At 43.6% G+C, this 21749-nt stretch overlaps 1 protein-coding gene across 14 annotated transcripts in view; it reads left to right on the top strand.

Moving 5' to 3' along the window:
• The window catches only part of ASTN2 (astrotactin 2), a 1030196-nt gene that overhangs the window by 807616 nt on the left and 200831 nt on the right, over window positions 1–21749 (top strand). Inside the window, exons 1-2 of one of the 14 annotated variants that reach the window (XM_045165180.1) lie at window positions 1239–1800; window positions 11345–11407. The exons of 12 other annotated variants lie outside the window; for them this stretch is intronic. The gene's annotated coding sequence lies outside the window, so the exon portion shown is untranslated. Of the gene's footprint in view, window positions 1–1238; window positions 1801–11344; window positions 11408–21749 lie in introns of those variants that run through there. One more of the 14 variants, XM_045165179.1, reaches the window with a different exon arrangement.

Genomic DNA, 21749 nt, shown 5'->3' with positions numbered 1-21749 from the left:
GGGGAGGGGGACACAATTTAATTGATAACATCCCCTTATCAGCTAAGTACTGCTTTCTGCATTTATAAGACGATCTGCAGTTTAACCTCTCATTTATTCTCTTTAAAATAGTGATAACAACGGCTAACTTACAGCATTGTGGGGAACAAAATAAGATACGGATGTTAAGTACTTTCGTATTAGGATACTGCCTAATGTGCAGTAATGTTCATTGCATTGCATTTATTATTATTAGGTTTGCTTATTAAGTCCATCATTGTGCAGTGGAGGGCTTCAGAGTCAGACAAACCTGGGTTGGAACCCCAGTTCCACCCACCTGAAAGGTCATTTTGGGGAATAGATTAAATGATTTGAAGTGACGTTTGGGAATTTGCTGCAACTGACAAACTGGGTAACCTTGGACAACTTACCTAGCCTTTCTGCACTTAATTTTCAACCTCTGCAAAATGGGAATAGTAGTAGGTAGCATTGGTGGTAAAGAACCTGCCTGCCAGTGCAGGGGACATGAGATGTGGGTTCAATCCCTGGGTTGGGAAGATCCCCTGGAGGAAGGCATGGCAACCCACTCCAGTATTCTGGCCTGGAGAGTCCCCATGGACAGAGGAGCCTGGCGGGCTACAGTCTATGGGGTCGCAGAGCTGGACATGACTGAGCGACTAAGCACACACACACACCTCATGTTGTAAGTGGTAGATGATTTAATAGATCCAAAGTTTTTACAGCCCTGCCCGAGTTAGTGCTCGGTGAACAGTAACTGTTATTGTCATTATTATTATCACTGTTATGACAAAGGGGCTTCCCTAGTGGCTGAGTTGATAAACAATCTGCCTCCGATTCAGGAAACCTGGGTTCGCTCCCTGGGTCAGGAAGATGCCCTGGAGAAGGGAACGACAACCTACTCCAGTATTATTTATTGCCTGGAGAATTCCGTGGACAGAGGAGCCTGGTGGGCTACAGTCCATGGGGTCACAAGGAGTCGGACACGACTGAGCGGCCAACACACACATTATGGCAAAATGTTCTCTTTTGCTTCGCATGCTAGCAGCTGAATGCTGAGGCAAGAGATAAATGCCTTGTTTATGCAAAATAAAGTAGAAAATCTAAGGAATTAAAACTCTAATGCATCCTAACCCATTTGTCTGAGTCTAGAAATTTATAACTGCTAGAATTTTAATGAAATAATGGAAAATTTTATCTACATATCTATATTACTTATACTTATCACCAGATAACAAACTACCCCCAAACTTCTGTGCTTTACAACAACACAGATTTCTCATCTCACAGGTTCTGTGAGGGAGGAATCTGAGCACAGCTGAACTGGATCTGCTTCATGGTCTGTCACGAGGCTTCAGTCAAGTTATTGACCAGGGCTGGGGTCTCAGCTGAAAGTTTTGGGAAGGATCAGTCTCTAAAATCACTTGGTTGTGGTTGGACCGAGGACTTCGTTTCCTTGCTAGCTTTTTGGCTGGAGGCTGCCCTCAGCTCCTTGCCCCAGCTGCTGCTGCTAAGTCGCTTCAGGCGTGTCCGACTCTGTGCGACCCCATAGACGGCAGCCCACCAGGCTCCTCTGTCCCTGGGATTCTCCAGGCAAGAATACTGGCGTGGGTTGCCATTTCCTTCTCCTCCTTGCCCCAGGAGCCTCTCCAAAACAGCTTGTTTCATCAAAACCAGCAAAAGAGAGGTCACAGTCTTTTGTAACCTGATCACAGAAGTGGCACCTCTCAATGTTGCTGTATTCTATTGGCTGAAAGCAAATTACTCAAGTGGAAGGTTATAACCAGCAGTGTGTATCAGGAGGTAAGATCATCACGGGTCGTCATAGAGCCTCCTTCCCTCTGACTCACCTCTCCCCGTCCCTCTCTCCTTTCTTCTCTCCCTCTCAGTCTTATTCTACTTATGTCCATTTCTATCCTTCCATCTGTCTGTCACGTGTCTACTCTCTGCTGAAACTGACTCTAATCTCTGTATGTCCTAGTCTATCCTTGTGTGTTTCTCAACCTAGCCTACACTCGATACCTAGTAGATGCTCAGCAAATGTTTGAATTTGATTTAAATTTACAGCATAAAAGAATTTTTAAAGGGTCAACTTTATCCAACACCTTAATATAATCCTTATGTTGGTTATATTCATGTAAATGTAAATATTTACCAAGTTCCTTTTTAATCTGTTCTTACATACTTGTGAGAAATAAAAAAAGCTTGTGAGACATAACAGTTCTTACATACTGTTCTTACATACAACATTATTTTTTCTCTAATATGGAATAATGTTTGAAATCCTATAAACTGGCTCCATAATAACTTGTCAAATTGACAAGCCCATTTTTAAACATTTAACCATCACAAGTAAGACCGTGTAAATGTCCTTACACAGGGAGGTTTTGTGCTTTCCTTTGTTTTGATTTATTTCTTTGTACTGATAGGGAAACAGCTGGTTTAGGACTTTGAATCTTTATTTTAGCATAATGCACACTTCCATGCATGGACCAGATCGAGTCTGTAGTGGTCTGAACTTGTGTGGATAAAGTGTTACTGAACCAAACCTGGGTCTGCTTGCCCATGGGCAATAAAGCCAATCTGCAGACACAGGTTGTGGTGAAGCAAAGTGCAGTGTTTATTGCAGGGCACAGGGCAAGGGGTCCAGGTATTTAGTGCTCAGAAGTCTGGAACCCCAGTGGGTTTCAGGGAAAGGTTCTTAAAGACAAGGTGAAGGTCGGGGCGGGGGGGGGGGGGGGGGGGGGGGGGGAGGGTGTGTTGTAGGGTGTGTGATCAGCTTTGTAGGCATTCCTCTAATTGATAAGGTAATCCAGAGTCAATATCATTGGCTGTCTCGATTCAACCCATCTGGGGACCATGTACTTGTGGGCAGTGTGAAGTTAACTTTTTCCATCTGGGGGCAGGTTTCAGTATCTGCAAAACAGCTCAAAGGATATGGCTCAGAATATTATCTATAGGCCTTGAGGAACTACTTGACTTTGTTTAATGGCTAAATTATTATTTTCTCTTGCTAGACTGTTTTCCTTTCTTTCTGCTTTCCCTCACTTCCCTGATTAAATTTACTCTTTGGAAATTGGAAGTGGTCAAGCAGGAGATGGCAAGAGTGAACATTGACATTTTAGGAATCAGTGAACTAAAATGAACCAGAATCAGTTCAGTTCAGTGGCTCAGTCGTGTCCGACTCTTTGCGACCCCATGAATCGCAGCACGCCAGGCCTCCCTGTCCATCACCAACTCCTGGAGTTCACTCAGACTCACGTCCATCGAGTCAGTGATGCCATCCAGCCATCTCATCCTCTGTCGTCCCCTTCTCCTCTTGCCCCCAATCCCTCCCAGCATCACAGTCTTTTCCAATGAGTCAACTCTTTGCATGAGGTGGCCACAGTACTGGAGTTTCAGCTTTAGCATCATTCCTTCCAAAGAAATCCCAGGGCTGATCTCCTTCAGAATGGACTGGTTGGATCTCCTTGCATCCAAGGGACTCTCAAGAGACTTCTCCAACACCACAGTTCAAAAGCATCAATTCTTCGGTGCTCAGCCTTCTTCCCAGTCCAACTCTCACATCCATACATGACCACAGGAAAAACCATAGCCTTGACTAGACGGACCTTTGTTGACAAAGTAATGTCTCTGCTTTTGAATATGCTCTCTAGGTTGGTCATAACTTTCCTTCCAAGGAGTAAGCATCTTTTAATTTCATGGCTGCAGTCACCATCTGCAGTGATTTTCAAGCCCAAAAAAATAAAGTCTGACACTGTTTTCACTAGGTGAATTTAATTCTGATGACTGTTATAGCTACTACCGTGGGCAAGTATCCCTTAGAAGAAATGGAGTAGCCATCATAGTCAACAAAACAGTCCGAAATGCAGTACTTGGTGCAATCTCAAAAACGACAGAATGATCTCTGTTCATTTTCAAGGCAAACCATTCGATTTCACAGTAATCCAAGTCTATGCCCCAATCACTAATGCCAAAGAAGCTGAAGTTGAACGGTTCTGTGGTAACCTACAAGACCTTCTAGAAGTAACACCAAAGAAAGATGTTTTTTTCATCATAGGGGACTGGAATGCAAAAGTAGGAAGTCAAGAAATACCTGGAGTAACAGGCAAATTTGCCCTTGGAGTACATGATGAAGCAGGGCAAAGGCTAATAGAGTTTTGTCAAGAGAACGCACTGGTCATAGCAAACACCCTCTTCCAATGACACAAGAGAAGACTCTACACATGGACATCACCAGATGGTCAACACCGAAATCAGATTGATTATATTCTTTGCAGCCAAAGATGGAGAAGCTCTATACAGTCAGCAAAAACAAGACGGGGAGCTGACTTTGGCTCAGATCATGCACTCCTTATTGCAAAATGTAGACCTAAGTTGAAGAAAGTAGGGAAAACTGCCAGACCATTCAGGTATGACCTAAATCAAATCCCTTATGATTATACAGTGGAAGTGAGAAATAGATTTAAGGGATTAGATCTGATAGACAGAGTGCCTGATGAACTATGGACGGAGGTTCGTGACATTGTACAGAAGGTGATGATCAAAACCATCCCCAAGAAGAAGAAACACAAAAAGGCAAAATGCTTGTCTGGGGAGGCCTTACAAACAGCTATGAAAAGAAGAGAAGCGAAAGGCGAAGGCGAAGGAGGAGAGATATAAGCATCTGAATGCAGAGTTCCAAAGAATGGCAAGGAGAGATAAGGAAGCCTTCTTCAGTGATCAGTGCAAAGAAACAGAGGAAAACAATACAATGGGAAAGATTAGCGATCTCTTCAAGAAAATAAGAGATACCAAGGGAACATTTCATGCAAAGATGGGCGCAGTAAAGGACAGAAACAGTATGGACCTAACAGAAGCAGAAGATATTAAGACGGGGTGGCAAGAATACACACAAGAACTGTACAAAAAAGATCTTCATGACCTAGATAACCATGATGATGTGATCACTAGAGCCAGACATCCTGGAATGCAAAGTCAAATGGGCCTTAGGAAGCATCACTATAAGCAAAGCTAGTGGAGGTGATGGAATTCTAGCTGAGCTACTTCAAGTCCTAAAAGATGATACTGTGAAAGTGCTGCACTCAATATGTCAGCAAATTTGGAAAACTCAGCAGTGGCCACAGGACTGGAAAAGGTCAGTTTTCATTCCAACCCCAAAGAAAGGCAATGCCCAAGAATGCTCAAACTACCTCACAATTGCACTCCTCTCACACGCTAGTAAAGTAATGCTCAAAATTCTCCAAGCAAGACTTCAACAGTACATGAACCGAGAACCTCCATATGTTCAAGCTGAATTTAGAAAAGTCATAGGAACCAGAGACCAAATTGCCAACATCTGTTGTATCATCAAAAAAAAAAAAAACAAGAGAGTTCCAGAAAAACATCTACTCTGCTTTATTGATTATGCCAAAGGCTTTGACTGTGTGCATCTCAACAAACTGTGGAAAACTCTGAAAGAGATGGGAATACCAGACTACCTTACCTGCCTCCTGAGAAATCTGTATTCAGGTCAAAAAGCAAGAGTTAGAACCAGACATGAAACAATGGACTGGTTCCAAATTGGGAAGGGAGTAGGTCAAGGCTGTATATTGTCACCCTGCATATTTAACTTATATGCAGAGTACATCATGAGAAATGCTGGGCTCGATGAAGCACAAACTGGAATCAAGATTGCTGGGAGAAATATCAGTAACCTCAGATATGCAGATGACACCACCCTTATGGCAGAAAGTGAAGAAGAACTAAAGAGCCTCTTGATGAAAGTGAAAGGAGAGTGAAAAAGCTGATTTAAAACTCAGCATTCAAAAAATGAAGATCATGACATCCAGTCCCATCACTTCATGGCAAATAGATGGGGAAACAATGGAAACAGTGACAGACTTTGTTTTGTTGATCTCCAAAATCATTGCAGATGGTGACTGCAGCCATGAAATTAAAAGGCACTTGCTCCTTGGAAGAGGAGCTGTGACCAACCTAGACAACAGATTAAAAAGCAGACATTACTTTGCCAACAAAGGTCCATCTAGTCAAAGCTATGGTTTTTCCAGTAGTCATGTATGGACTTGAGGACTGGACCATAAAGAATGAATGCCAAAGAATTTATGCTTTTGACCAGTGGTGTTGGAGAAGACTCTTGAGAGTCCCTTGGACTGCAAGGAGATCCAACCATTCAGTCCTGAATATTCATTGGAAGGACTGATGCTGAAACTCCAATACTTTGGCCTTCTGATGCACAGAACTGACTCATTGGAATAGACCCTGATGCTGGGCAAGTTTGAAGGCAGGAGGAGAAGGGGACTCCAGACTAGAAGATGGTTGAATGGCATCACAGACTCAATGGACATAAGTTTGAGCAGGCTCCAGGAGTTGGTGATGGACAGGGAGGCCTGGCATTGCTACAGTCCATGGAGTCACAAAGAGTCGGACAGGACTGAGCGACTGAACTGAAGCCCCTCTGTCCATGGGATTTCCCAGGCAAGAATAATGGAGTGGGTTGTCATTTCCTTCTCTAAGGGATATTCCCATCCCAGAGATTTAACCCATGTCTCTTGCTTCTCCTGCATTGGCAGGTGGATTCTTTACCACTGAGCCATCAGGGAAGCCTTTTTCTAAAAAATATGTGCTCAGTTGTGTCCAGCTCTTTGTGATTCCATGGACTATAACCTGCCATGTGCTTCTGTCCATGGAATTTTCCAGGCAAGAATGCTAGAGCGGGTTGCCATTTCCTACTCCAGGGGATCTGCCAACCCAGAGCTCAAACCCACATCTCTTGCACTGACAGGTAGATTCTTTACCATGAATGCCACCTAGAAAAACCCTTTCTAAGAGTAGGAAAATATTATTATTTTTAAAAATTAAATTAGTTGATTTACAATATTGCATTAGCTTCTGCTATACAGCAAGGTGATTTAGTATGTGTATTTTTTCAGGTTATTTTCCATTATAAGTTATTATAGTATTTTTGAAAAAACATAATATAGGTGAGGAAAGTACATTTAGAATAAAGCGTCAGGTGAGTACATAATATAGGTGCTACTCCCCAGCAATAATTGCCTTTACTGATGTTGTGTAATACTTTTGGCGACCCACTTTTTCTCAGTGTTTTATTGAGAAAAGAACACATACAAGGAGAGAAAATGGGATAGTGAATCATTTTGTGCCTGTCACCCTGCAAATATTGTTGTCAATATTTTGCCAGTGTTGCCTCAGCCATTTTTCACCTTCAGTTTGCTTTTTTGCTTCTGGAGTCTTTTAAAGTAAACCCGAGATATCCTATCATCCCTCCTGTAAATACAGTATGCATCTCTAACAGATCATTATGCTTTAACATCATCTCAACATCATCATCACATCTAGCAGTTCATGTTCAAATTCCCCTAATTACTTCAAAATATCTTTGTATAGTAGATATGTTTAAATAAGGATCAAAATGTCTCCATACTGTATTGCTGCTGCTGCCAAGTTGCTTCAGTCGTGTCCGACTCTGTGCGACCCCATAAATGGCAGCCCACCAGGCTCCCCCATCCCTGGGATTCTCCAGGCAAGAACACTGGAGTGGGTTGCCATTTCCTTCTCCAATGCATGAAAGTGAAAAGTGAAAGTGAAGTCGCTCAGTCATGTCCAACTCTTAGCAACCCCGTGGACTGCAGCCCACCAGGCTCCTCTGTCCATGGGATTTTCCAGGCAAGAGTACTGGAGTGGGGTGCCATTGCCTTCTACCCATACTGTACTAGGTCTCTCTTAATCTGTAATGCATTGGAGAAGGAAATGGCAACCCACTCCAGTGTTCTTGCCTGGAGAATCCCAGGGACAGGGGAGCCTGATGGGCTGCCATCTATGGGGTCACACAGAGTCGGACACGACTGAAGCGACTTAGCAGCAGCAGCAGTTATCTATAATTCTACCTATGCTATTATTTCTTGAAGACATTGACTCATGTTTTTTCTTTTTATATTTTCTAATTTTTTAAAAATAATTTTCCACTTCTCAGATTTACCTGATGACTTACCCATGGAGTTTTTAAACTTGCTATTCTCTCCTAAAGATTCGTCACTAATTATTTTGTCCCTTGGACTTTTGTAGAATAATGAAAACCCTAGACTGCCTTCTCAGAGAAATGGTTTCAAATGCATAAAATGAAGTATAATTATATCTTTATGATTTCTTTCTTTTGTAGACCATTGTGTTTCATTTTACCAAATGTGCAATGTAGCAAAGCATGTGCTCCTTTATGTAGGACAAGATCTAGTTGAGAGTCTAGCAACTATCATGATTTCTAAATAGTGTTTAATGTAAATGTTTAGAGAGATTTGTAACAACTCTACTGTGATGAAAAAAATATGTGAGTTTGATTGCATCAGAGCCGTAGGAAGTGCTACTATACTGTAGTTGCCTGCATTCATAATTTAAGGTTCTAAATTGGATTTAGAGGATACTGAAAATAAAGATTTTTTTGGCCTCTCTACTGGGCATGTGGGATCTTAGTTCCCAGACCAAGGATCAAAACCACGTCCCCTGTAGTGGATGTGCAGAGTCTTAACCATTAGACTGCCATGGAAGTTCCAGGATGTACATTTTTTCCATATATGAATTTATAGACCATTGAATTCTATCCACGTGCCTAATCACCAGCTGGAGTTTACAGATTGTGTCATGTACTTCCTATGGTATCATATCATATTAATGTCTGGTTTTTACTTTTAGTGAAGGTAAGGTTGAGCGGCTTGAGGTGCTGTGAATCTGAGCCATTCATTAGAACATTTCCCATCAGCCTTTCTCCTAATGGTTTTTAGCATTCAGTGAAAGCTGCCTAGATGTATTATTTTATTAGGATTGCAAAATGGTAACTTTCTAATTCTGTCATTCTTCCGCTTGTATTAACTGCAATACTTGCATAAAGTAAGTTGTGGTTACCTTGAAATCCAGTTCATGTGGTAATATCTTGACTACTACTTGATTCTTTTACCAATTTTCAGAGTAATGAGCTGATCTCTGAGGCATCCCCAGTGGTGAACAGAGAATTTTTGTTTGTTTTTGCAGCTTGGGTTTTGGCTATGGCTTTGGTTTGAGGAATGCTATGAATTACAGGAAATGCATTTATCTGATCTATTTTAATCAGTCATTGTTCACTTTGTTCAACATTCGGCCTGTGTGAGCCCCTCTAACCTGGTCTCCCTATCACTTTGAAATGACCACATTGGTGTTTGGCAGCAGTATTCTTTTTGGCACAGCAAGATGTCCTAGGCTCAGCTTGTACCATGCCTATCCCAGACTTAGAATAAGGAATGTTTCCAAGAATCTTGTGTTCCTTTTAGTGGAAAATGATATTTAAAAACAAGAATCTGGGTATTAAGGGTATTTATTGTTGTTAGGTTACCATTACTTTCAGCAAGCCTTTTCAGCAGAGATATGAAATGTTTAATTTTTTTTTTTTGAAAGAGAAAAATCATTAGTGTATATATATGATTTCCAATAGAAATGTCAAGGTGCAGAATTTTTCTCAACTCCTTTGACTTTATTCCCTAATTGGCTATTTCTTACGTGTGATAATCATAGTTCCTAGTGGTGGTAACGTAATGGCTTGTTTGCTATAGCTCACAGAATACACACAGTAGTCTCAAAATAGCAACACCAATATTACACATAGCAGTAAGCCCAGCACATCTAGTTTAGGATTTATTTGCAGAACATTTTTTTTTTCCTTTGGACTGTTTCTCACTAAGCAAGTAAAATCAAAATACTGTGCTTTAAACCCTTATAACTATTTTCTCTGTAGTTATGCCAACACTTTGATATATAGCTGGATATGTACATTTAAATTTTGCATATAATTTGTAGAGATTGTTTTGCTTTTTTGATTTAAAAAAAAAATTCTGTAAAAATTTGATGTGGTTCCAAAGCTAAAACTTATAAAGCAAAATTCACTAAGAAAACTTTGGCTTCAGTCCTTGTTCCCTTGATCCTATTTCCTCACTCCCCCAGTAGGTAATGTTTTTTTAATTTAACGTTTTTCCCCCGGGTTGTCCTGGGTCTTCGGTGCTGCACCGGTGCTTTCTCTGGTTGTGACAAGTGGGGACTACCGTCCGTGGCAGCGTGAAGGCTCCTTGCTGTGGCTTGTCTTGCTGTGGAGCACAGGCTTTAGGCATGCAGGGTTCAGCAGCTGCAGCGCAGGCTCCGTAGTTGTGGTGCACGCACTTCATTGCTTCGGGGCAAGTGGAATCTGCCCGGACTCAGGATTGAATCTGTGTCCCCTGCTTTGACAAGCGGATTCTTATCCACTATGCCACCAGGAAAGTCCAACCATTTTTATTAGGTTTGGTTAATTGTCCAGTGTTTCTTAGTGAAAAATCCTATCTAATCTAGACATAATATGTATAATACAGATTATACATAATATGTTGTTGTGCTCAGTCATATCTGACTCTCTGCAACCCCATCGACTGTAGCCTGCCAGGCTTCTCTGTCTGTGGGATTTTCTAGCCAAGAATACTGGAGCGGTTTGCCATTTCCTACTCCATATTCATATTATAACACATAGTATATCTATCTCTTTACATACAGATAGAGATAACATAGATATAATGTGATTATATCCACTTGTATGTATGTATCTCTTCTTTCTTATACAAAGTAAAGCACTATAAATATTCTGTGTTTTTGATTTAGTAAAATGTATTATGATTACTCCATATCACATATAAAGATTGCCCCCAATTCCTGCTTAAGAACAGACTCCACTGTGTGGATGTACCATAGTGTTTTTAACCAATTCCCTATTTGACATCTGTAAATTATTCTTTAAGGGCCACATTGCTTATCACTGTGAGGTAATGGACAGAGGCAACAGAAATTGTACACAGTTGATCTCTAGAATTCACAACCTGAATCTCCAGCAAAATAGCAGAGTGGAGACAGTGTAAGAGCGTAGGAACACATTTAGAAGTGAGATAGGTCAAACTGGAAGCCTAATTCTCCCCGATCTCACCTCTCTGAGCTTCCATTTCCTCAACCTGAAAATACGATAATGAAACCATGATTTATACAGAACCCTGGCAGTGTGTGCAAGGCAAGTAGCAGTACACCTGGCCTAGAATATGTGCATGTAAAATCACAGCAATAATATTAATTTTACTGATTTCCTCAGCAGTAAGACAGAATCCCAAATGGGTCTCAGTCCTTTATTTTTGTTTCTGTTTTGTATTTACTTTTATTTCTTGCTGGGGAGGCTCATTAGTTCCTTTTCCTGTCCCTAGAAGCACTGCTCCAGGGAAGAGGGAAGTTAGCGGGAGCGGTAACTCACCTTGAACATGCTCTCCAAAAGCCTTGCCTATCGACTTGTTTACAGGTGACCTTTTAAACTGAGTATTGCGAAGCTTTCGGCGGACAGGAAGACTTGGGTGTGTGACAGGTAACTGGAGCCCCCTAGAAAAGTGGTCAGAGGGTGGCAGTTTGTTTTCTGATGGCACCAAAGCCTCCACCCAAGCCAGCCCAGGTTCACGGCCTCCCTGACGCTTTAACCTGGCAATCTCAGCACCCCCAGGTAGCCTGCTGTACTGCTTCAGAGTGTGTGTGTTAGTCCCAGTCGTGTCTGACCACCAGGCTCCTCTGTCCATGGGATTCTCCAGGCAAGGATACTGCAGTGGGTTGCCATTTCCTCCCCCAGGGGATCTTCCAGACCCAGGGATTGAACGCATTGCGGCCTGAAGGTCGTGCCTAAGCAGCGGGATCTGGGAGTGTTCATTTCAGGCAGGCCATTAGCACCTCAAAGGCCTCTCATTCCCTAAACCCTGTCTAGGAATGATTCCTTCTGGGCATTCCCTCTGTGATCTCTAAGAAGCTACTAGGAGGAGGAGGAAGGAATTGGGAAGGAACTTATGTTGGGATCCTCCGTCAAGGGGGATCAGTTTTGAGCAGAGGTTTTAAGAAAGAGAAGGAATGCGAGCCCAGGGAGAAGAAAGCAGCCTTCCTGTTACCTTTGCTTCTGTGTTTCATCAGAAAGAGGCTTCGAAGTCGCAGACTGAATGCCTAAAGGCCTTTGGCTGCAGTCTGTCACCTCTCAGAACCTCTTGTTTCCTCGGTTGTAAAATATGGTTATAAAAATGGTAATATTCCTCATCTAAAGCACTGTTGTGATGATTCAATGAGATTTATAGTTTCTTGTGTTTGGCAAAGAATAGAAGCTCAGGAAATGCGAATTTCCATTCTACCCTCTCCCTTTTTTCAAGCACTTATCCCACCACATCTTAAAAATAAAACCAGGTCGTTATAGTAAGAACTGAAATCTCTGGAAAGGCACAGGCAGATGTTGTATTAAATTCTTAACAGTAACTTTTAATGTTGGTGATAATAGCCTTATTTTATGCGTAAAGTAAGCAGCAGAAGTTCTGAGACTGGAAGTAGCTGGTCCATGGTCACACCCAGGGCCTTGGCTTGCCCGTAATCCCCTTTTACATGAACTAGGAATTGGTGCTCCTCTGCTTCCCAGGTGGTACTAGTGGTAAAGAACCTGCCTGCTGATGCAGGAGATCTAAGAGACCCAGGTTCAGTCCCTGGGTCAGGAAGATACCCTGAACAAGGGCATGACAATCCACTCTAGTGTTCTTGCCTGGAGAATCCCATAGACGGAGGAGCCTGGCAGGCTGCAGTCCACAGGGTCACACAGAGTTGGACACGACTGAACTGGCTTAGCACACATGCCCTGTGCCCTCTGCTTGGGTCAGTGCCGTGGACACAGGGGTGGCCATTGGAGCTGAGGCAGGGTTCAGCCCCCTCTCACCACCTTGCCATGAAGCTGTCATGCAGTACACAACTCACACAGCTGTACACAGAAGCTCTGGTCAAATGCATCAGTTCAGTTTAATCACTCATTCCTGCCCGACTCTTTGTGACCCCATGGACTGTAGCAATGCCAGGCCTCCCTGTCCACCACCAAGTCCCGGAGCTTGCTCAAACAGGCCTCCCTGTCCACCACCAAGTCCCGGAGCTTGCTCAAACTCATGTCCATCGAGTCGGTGATGCCATCCAAAGGCATAATTTTGATCGAATGCATAGTTTTGATCAAACTGAAATTCAGCCCCAGATCTGACTGGCATTCAGACCACATCCTTTCCATTGGTACCTGGGAGTTCACGCCTTCCTATTTCCTTGGAGATCTGCTCCATCCTTTATCTCTTCTCTCTCTGCCTCATCTCCGTCTCTCCCCTTTCCTTCTCTTCTGGTTTTTCCTTCCTCTCTGACACACTCAAATCTCTACACCTAAGTGCCACGGGGATTTTAAAACAAATCACGGTCCATAACGCCACCCCTCCTCCCCATGCCTAGCTCCAGACCTGGCATTGATAGGCCTTCTGAGCAAATGCTTGTTTAGAACCCTTGCAGTCTTACAGTAGGCTGCGCCTTCACCATCCTCCTTGTTGCCCTCAGAACCTAGCAAGTTGCTCTGCCCACAGTGATCTCACTTTGGCATGAGAGAACGAAAAGATTTTTTCCCCAAGAGCAGTCATCTTAAGCAGGCACTAGAGGGCAGCAGAAGATTGCACATGGACTTTTGTTTACCTTCTCGTCCCTGACTGGCCACAGCCCACCTTGTCTCAAGAGGCTGGAGTCCATGATTCCGCTTCAAGGCTGACTGCTCCCTGAACAGCAGGGGCGATAGAGGTCGGGCAGAGGCGGGGGCTGAGCATGCCTTAGTCTGTGGGAAGAACCATTTTTGGACCCACTGAGCTGCACTGGGATTCTTCACTCTGCCTTTTACTTACTTTAGGGTAAATAATACAGGAGAACCATATGGCTATTTTTGTACTTCTTAAAAATATCAAAATGTAATTTGCAGACAAAAGATATCGGCCACTACTGGGCCACTGGGCATTGTCCAGGGGTCCCTCTCCCTGCCCTACAGAGAATATGACTTTTCGCAGAGATTTACCTGCTGTCCTTTGAAACATGTATCCTCTTGGAGGTTAAGCACTGGCACCCTGAGCCCCAGTTCCCTTCTCCATAAAAGGGGGCAATAATTTCTACTTGGTAGGATGACTGCAAGAACTATATGAGATCATAGATGCTGTATCTCTCCTCTGATGCTCAGAAGAGTTCCATGAGGAATTAGTATCCTCATTATACAAATGAGAAAAACGAAGGTTAGAGAGATGAGGTGACTTGCCCAGAATTCAGAATCTGACTTAATAGCTTGGGACTTAAGCTTTCAATCCTACTTTTGTCTACTATGTTCCACCAGGTAGGAAGCACACAGTTTAAGGAGATTTCTGACAGTGTGCTTAAAGTGCCAGCAGGTTGCAAGGAAAGCTTCACAGATTCAGACACGCACAGGAATGAATAATGCTGAGCTGAAGGCCAAGCACAGGAATAAATGGCCTCTGAGGATGTTCCTGACACCCTAGAATTTAATTTCTTCTTTGGGTTCTGTTTCTCATTTATCTTCTAAATAATCCAAGATTTCTGTACCAACGTTGATGACTTTTTACAGATGAGAAAGTGAAGCCTCGGGGAGGATAAGTGACTTGTCCAAGGTGATCCAGCTGGAAATGGAAGAGCTGGAATTTAAACCCAAGCAAGTCACTGTGCTATAGCTGCCCTTCTGCAGTTGAGCATATTGTGCATTTAGGGAAGAAGCTGCAAATTAGAACATCAGTTGTCTTAGGATTTGGCAGTTTTGTAGACCTATCCTCTTTTTAGAGTCTCCACTGTTGCTTCTTTTTCCATTCCTCAAATATGCACACAAAACACACACATACCACATTCAGACATACACAACTTCATCAGAAATCACTCAAGAAGACCTCCACAGTTCCGGAGTGTGGGAGTTCCTTTACCTGTAGTTAGGTGGCTAATTTTATCATGACCCCCAAGTAAGGGGCAGCCTTGAGCACTGTGAACAGGGTGTCCAAAAGGCACGAGTGCATAGCCCTGAGTCTGGGTTTTATGCTTAGAATGAGAATTGCAGTTTTTAGATGGGAAGCTGGTCTCGGTTCAACAGAGCTCTCCCATAATGAAACTGGAGGCCTAAAAAGGTAATGAGTTCTGTGTTCAAAAAGCAGTTAGAATTACTTGGTGGTAAATGAAACAATTAGATGGAATTTCTGACCAGCTGACCTTTAAAATGCCTCTTATACCAATGAGATCCCTTAGCCCATGGAAAGGGATAGGAGCCTAGGGTTATTGTCTGGGGGTGGCAGGAACTGGGAATGCCCAAGTATTTGTAAAAATACGGTGAATGGAACAGAAGAACCAGGTACAAAAACCTAGACTAGTTATAAGCTATGTGGTCTTAGGCAAATTACCTCTGTAAGTTGTCCTTTGTACATTAATAAGGTAAGGTTAAAACTATCTGCCTTTAGGGCTATGGTGATAAGATTGAGATAGTGGATTTAAAGTCTGATAAGCTTTATAGGAATAGAGGGGGTTAAAGGAAGAAAAGGATCAGATTACATTTTCAACTATTGATTAAGATATTTACCTGCAAACCATCTACAGGACATCAGACTTTGAAGTCCGTACTGGCGATGCAAATAGTCACTGAAACTGGTTCTATTTTTTGCTCGTATGGAGCTCACAGTTTAGTCAGAGAGACAGCTATTAATTTAACATTAACATTTAAAATGTGATAAGCATTATGATTGGACTTCCCTGATGGCTCAGATGGTAAAGAATTTGTTTGCAATGTGGGAGACCTGGGTTCAATCCTTGGGTTGGGAAGATTCCCTGGATAAGGGAATGGCTACCCACTTAAGTATTCTTGCCTGGAGAATTCCATGGATGGAGGAGCTTGGTGGGCTAGAGTCCATGGGGTCACAAACAGTCAGACACAACTGAGTGATTTTCACTTTCAAGTACTATAATAATGATGATGATATGATAGTTCAGTTGATGGTACAAATTGAGAATGATCAAATAGAGTTCATGAATATATGCATGTTCAAAAGTATGTGAGTTGGTTCCCATATTCCTTTTATCATATTCACTAGATAATCTTCCTCTGCCTCCAGCTGAAAATCTTAGCAAGCCACACCTAATCTATCATTTTTATGGAACAGACTGTGCTATAGATATTTTAAGTTGATATCACAGTTTCACATCAGGAATTAGGATGTCTAGTCTAAGTTTTTAATCAAATCTCTAAATCCAACAAGTCAAATCTCCTCTCCCTTCTTAGTGAGAGCATTAGGAGGTAGGGCAAGGTTAGCCTTGGTGCTCTTTCTCTCGATTGTTCCTCCTCTTCCCCTTCCTTCATAGACAGAGTAGGGGGGAATGTTAGGATTAGGAAGGTCATACTTGCCCTGGTGGGCTTTCCAGCTGGCCCAAGTGGTCAAGAATCCACCTGCCAATGCAGGAGACGCAGTTCAATCCCTGCCTTGGGAAGATCCCCTGGAGTAGGAAATGGCAACCCTTTCCAGTATTCTTGCCTGAGAAATCTCATGGGCAGGGGAGACTGGCAGGCGACAGTCCATGGGATTGCAGAGAGTTGGACACAATTGAATGGCCAAGCAACATACTTGTCCCGCTCCCCTTGTATCTGGCTCTGTGTTCTTGGATGCTGATGCTGATTTTTAAAACCAACCCTTTCCCTTGGGGCGCTTTTCATCGGTCCCTGTGGCCAAGGGCTTCTCCTAAAACCCAGGATGATGCAGCATCTCTTTGGATGGCTGCTGCTCATCCCCCTCCACCCTCTGTTTCCCACCTTCTGGAGACGCTCACTGTGGGGACCCATTTCCATTAGCATTCCTCCTGCTGCTAAGTCACTTCAGTCGTGTCTGACTCTGTGTGACCGCACAGACAGCAGCCCACCAGGCTCCCCCGTCCCTGGGATTCTCCAGGCAAGAACACTGGAGTGGGTTGCCATTTCGCTCTCCAATGCATGAAAGTGAAAAGTGAAAGGGAAGTTGCTCAGTCGTGTCTGACTCCTAGCGACCCCATGGACTGCAGCCTACCAGGCTCCTCCATCCATGGGATCCATTCCTCCTGAGTAAAACTCAAAACAGATCCAGGGCAGCTCATTCTCTTATGTGACCCACATGTGGTCCAGGGGAAATAGTCTGGCATTTTTCCCACTGTCAACCTCTGTGACTTGGGGCTCACCCTTCTGCAGCCCCTTCTGTTCTGCCACAGGCCACTGGAGCTTTTCAGGTGGGGTAAGACCCTAGTCCTGAGACTTGCATAAGGCTGGAGTTGCTGAGACATGTCGTGGTTTCTCTAAGAGGCACTCTTTTGAGGCCCCTTAGCCCAAAATTTAGGATTAGGAGGTAGCATGCTCCACATGACCCACCTGGGGTGCTGGGGACTTTAACATTAGGTAATAGCTGTCTCCAAAGCAAATCTCCCCTAAATCCTTTCTGTCTACTCTCTGACCTCGTTTTAGTTCCTTGTTCTGGCTGAGGTTTCTAGAGTTATGAAACCAGTGAGGATTCATCTCCTTTGTAAATGCTGCCTATAGGGGCCCCGGCTTGGGGATTTTGCTTCCATTCTGTCTGGGTGTAGAAATTTCCATTTTAACGTCTTGTTACAACAACAGCACAGTGATAATTAAAACAATTGCAGCAACAGCACTGATAACAAGTAGTATTGACTGAGTGCTAGACCTCTGCCAGGCTCCTTATCTGATCCCTACAAGTAGCCTCTCAGGCTGATGCTGTCATTTGTAAAGGGCACACTGATGGTGTTGGGTTTTCACCGTCAGGCTGGGCAGCTCAGGTTGCAGAGCACAGAAGTGTGGCCCTTCCTGCACTGCTGATGCCGATTCAGCCGGCTACTCCCCCTTTGTGAAGGAGATTTCTGTGGGTCCTTGAGTCAAGCTTCACAGCAGTTGCTTTCCTCCAACAGGAGACAGTAACTCCGCCTAAGAAATGATCCCATTTCAGCAATTCCTGGGAGGCCATTGCTGTAATAAAGGCCATTCTTTATGATATAAAAGTCTCCCCCTCTCGCCCCCACCCTTAACGTTTCTAATTTGAGCCCCTCTGGTCCCTGTGGAGTCTTTAAATGCTTCAAGTGCAAGCCTATTGCCAAAGCAAGCCTGTCGGACTCGGAGGCAGTGCCCCGCACTGTTGCCGAATATTGAACAAACATTCAGGCGGCTTTGGCTCTCCCAGAAGCCCTCAGTCTGAGGCCTTTGTTTTGTTTTCTGGATGAGGGCAAGCGGTGCCATCACCTCCCGCCGAAAAGCCCTGGCTGCCCTCCCAACAAGGAGTTGTCACTTCAACCGAGTCTTTTTTTATTTTTTTCCTGGTGGCAACAAAATAATACCCAGCAGGAATTTGGGAGGAGAAAAAAGAGAGTTCAGCTGGCAGGTTCTCAAATGAATGGGCTGTAGTGTCATTGGAACTGAATTGGGCTTGAAACCAGCCATGATCCTATTTTGGAAGCATTGTTCAGAGGGATGGGAAATGTGAACAGAGGATAAGTCTCTTCAAAAATGCTCTTTATCCTTGGCCTGTTAAAGGCAGCCTGTTTTAACTGAACTCTCCCATCCCCTCAATGGCAAGGGTCTATGTGAGAACCCGGAGGAGGTCAGAACAACTGGCAAATTGATCAGCTATTCATCTGTTAACCTTTCAATTGAGGGAGCTAATTTTACTTTGAGAAGAAGTTGCCACTTGATTGCAAGCCATCAATTAACTGTCAATCACAAAATTCACAAATCTTGGCTCTTAGATTCATCAGGGCTTCCATGAGATAGTACAGTGATCAGAGCATATAAATATACATGTATTCAAATACATTGTTGAAAATATTACTGAAAGCCTAATGTGCTCCAGGGGATATGTAGAGCGGATATGGTTGTCAGAAGGACCTACAGGACCCTGCCCTCATGGAGCTTCTTGTCTGAAGACACTGCAGGTGATACATAGAACGGGATGCTTGTAAGGAAGTTTAGTATGAAACTCTCGTAGAGATTAGAGGCACAGGCATGGAATTCAGGCTAGGTGTTTCTGAGAAACTGGCCCCTGAACTAAGATCTGAAGGGTAGTGGGGGTTTGAGCCCAGAGAAGGCAGGGGCAGAGGCGGGGTTGGGGAAAGCGTCCTATATGGAGAGAAGAGCATGCGCCAAGACACAGGGAAAGGACAGGGTGTAGGTGAGAAGCACAGAGGCCACTGTAGCTGAAAGTAGGGGAACTGGAAGGAAGGAGGAGGATGGCAGATGAGACCCGAGGGGCACACAGTGGTCTAGGTCCCTCATTACCTATGCGCCATGCTTAAGGAATTTGGTCTTCATCCTCAGATCAGTGAACATTCTCCTAAAAAGAGTCTTAAGCAGAAGAATATAGTTTGCTTTTTGGAAAGATGACTTTAGCCACAGAGCGAGGTTGGATCAGAAGCAATTAGCTTTTGCAATTGTAGTGTCTACAGAGGAATAATTAATGGAATGGCTAATGGTCTTCCCTGTTGTAACTCTCCTCCAGATCATAACTTAGGCATGACACAATCCTTACAAAAAGGATCTCCGTAAATAAATGTGTATGGGACTTACTGGTAAATCCCTTTTTCCATTTAGGTCTCAGGTTCCTCACTGTTAAGCGACGGGTTTGGACCAGATGATACCCAAGTGTCTTTCTTTTGCAAAATAAACCCTTAAATTCAGCATGGATTCTATACTGATATTGGAATGCAGTTTTCAGCTTGGTCTGTGGGCTTTTAACCCTGTGTTTTGAACCAATAGATTGAAAAAAAACTATGTGACAAAACAGATCAACAAAGATCAATAGCTTGTTCTGTTGTTAGTTAGATTCTTAACCAGATGGCTAGGAATGTTTGTTTAATCCAGGGAATAGTTGCTCCCAGCACCACGGTACACATTTTTTCGCAGTTAAATCATGGCAAGGTGCTATGAGGGTTGGGGCATGTGTGTCCTAATATATGAGATAACAACAGTAGTTTAAGTGATGAATTGGTTAACAGGACTGCGGTCATGTGCTGAAAGGATTCACTGACTCATCACCTCGGAAAGTCATTATCCTTCTTTGGGACACAGTTTCCTCTCATTTAAAATGGGAGGATTTTACCAGATTAGACTTTTGAAAACTATTGAAAAACATATTAAAAACATATTTCATGGAGAAAAGATACCCCACTCTATCTTTTCTCCTTGGAGGTTAAGAATCCAAGTGTATTTATGATCTATTTATTTTTCTCCTTTAATCCATCATGCTACCACATTCCTATGTAACCTTTCTCTAAGACTCAGTTTCCCCATCCATAACTTAGGGCTATACAGCAGAGGTTTCCAAAAGGGTCAGATAGTGAATATTCTAGGCTTTGTGAGCTTAAGGAGTCCTCATTGCAGCTACTTAATTCTCCCATTTTAAGCCATGTACAATATATAAATAAATGAGAGTGATCGTGTTCTAATAAAACTTTCTTTACAAAAACAGGCAGAGGCTGGATTGACCCATGGACCATAGATCGGTGAACCCTGGGTCAGACTAACTGCTCCCTAATGTCTTTGCAGTTTTGACTTTCCCTGACCTTGTCCCCTGAAAAGTTCTTCTCTCCCAAGTTGGAAGTCACCCTTCTCCAAAACTATCCCTCTGGCCTGTACTTCCTAAGGTCATCTTCACTGCCATCCTCATCTTCTGACATGTCCATATACAAGACTGTCTGTCTCCCCAGCTGCTGAGATGCCTTCTCCGCAGCTTTGTTTTGTTTATCTTAGTAACTATCCTTCTTTAATCCCTCTGAAGGATTGGTTAGCTGGAATCCGCCTTGTCTTCTTCCCCTAGAGCCTTTGATCTGATGCTCATAAGCATTTGCTGACAGCCAGACAGAAAAGGTGGAGCCCAGATCTGAAGCCCGAGGGCCCAGAGAGTAATGAATGAAGACTGCGTTTATTTGTCTTTCTAATTGGCAAGCCCATTTCCAGATCAGCTGCAAGTCACTGCAAGCTGAGAGCGAAAGCAAGAGACAACCTTCTTTCTCCCAGGCCTCGGTGCCCAGGGCCCATGTATTCCACCAAGGCTGGAGCTTGCCCTGACTTCACTAGGCTTGGATGAAGCTGCCCTCTGGACCAAGCTCTGTCCCTCAGCATAGGACCGCCATGCCTTGTCACTCAGACTGTACATGGCACAGCTTTGAGGACATGATGTAAATAGAACTCTCTCAGTTCTACAAATCACTTTGCTTCTTCAAGCTTTGAGCCCTTTCTTCTTATGAAATCTTACATGGAAGGCCAGTCTGTAAATGAGATACTAGTGGAACAGCTCTATTTGAAGCTGAGATGCAGATGTAGAGTATTGCCCACTCGGTCTTCCTTTTGCTCTCCTCTAGCAGCTGCTGAGATGGCTGTTGGAATCCCTAGAATTCCCTCAGATGAATTTTGGAGCCTCTAGACTGGATTACCCTGGGTAGGCTCAGTGGTAAAGAATCTGCCTGCAGTGCAGGGGCCGTAGGAGATGTGGGTTTGATCTCTGGGTGAGGAAGATCCCCTGGAGGACAGCATGGTAAGCTACTCCAGTATTCTTGCCTGGAGAATCCCCATGGAGATAGGAGCCCGGTGGGCTACAGTCCACAGGAGTCGGACACGACTGAAGCAAATTAGCACACATGCAGACTGGATTATATGTGTTGTTCTAACCGTTCACAGCTATATAATCTCTCTCTTTGGTAGAGTGTCAAATATATCCCTAGCACTGTGCTAAGCACTGAATGTCAGTGGGGGCAGGATGGGAGACATGGTCCGTGGTCTCCATGAACCGATTACATGGTTGCAGAGGCCGACAGAAAATGGGATGAGAAAGTGAACG

The sequence above is a fragment of the Bubalus bubalis genome, chromosome 3, assembly GCF_019923935.1.
Source record: "Bubalus bubalis isolate 160015118507 breed Murrah chromosome 3, NDDB_SH_1, whole genome shotgun sequence".
Lineage (NCBI taxonomy): Eukaryota > Metazoa > Chordata > Mammalia > Artiodactyla > Bovidae > Bubalus > Bubalus bubalis.
Note: the sequence above shows the minus strand (reverse complement) of the source record. Positions and strands in the feature narration are given on the sequence as shown.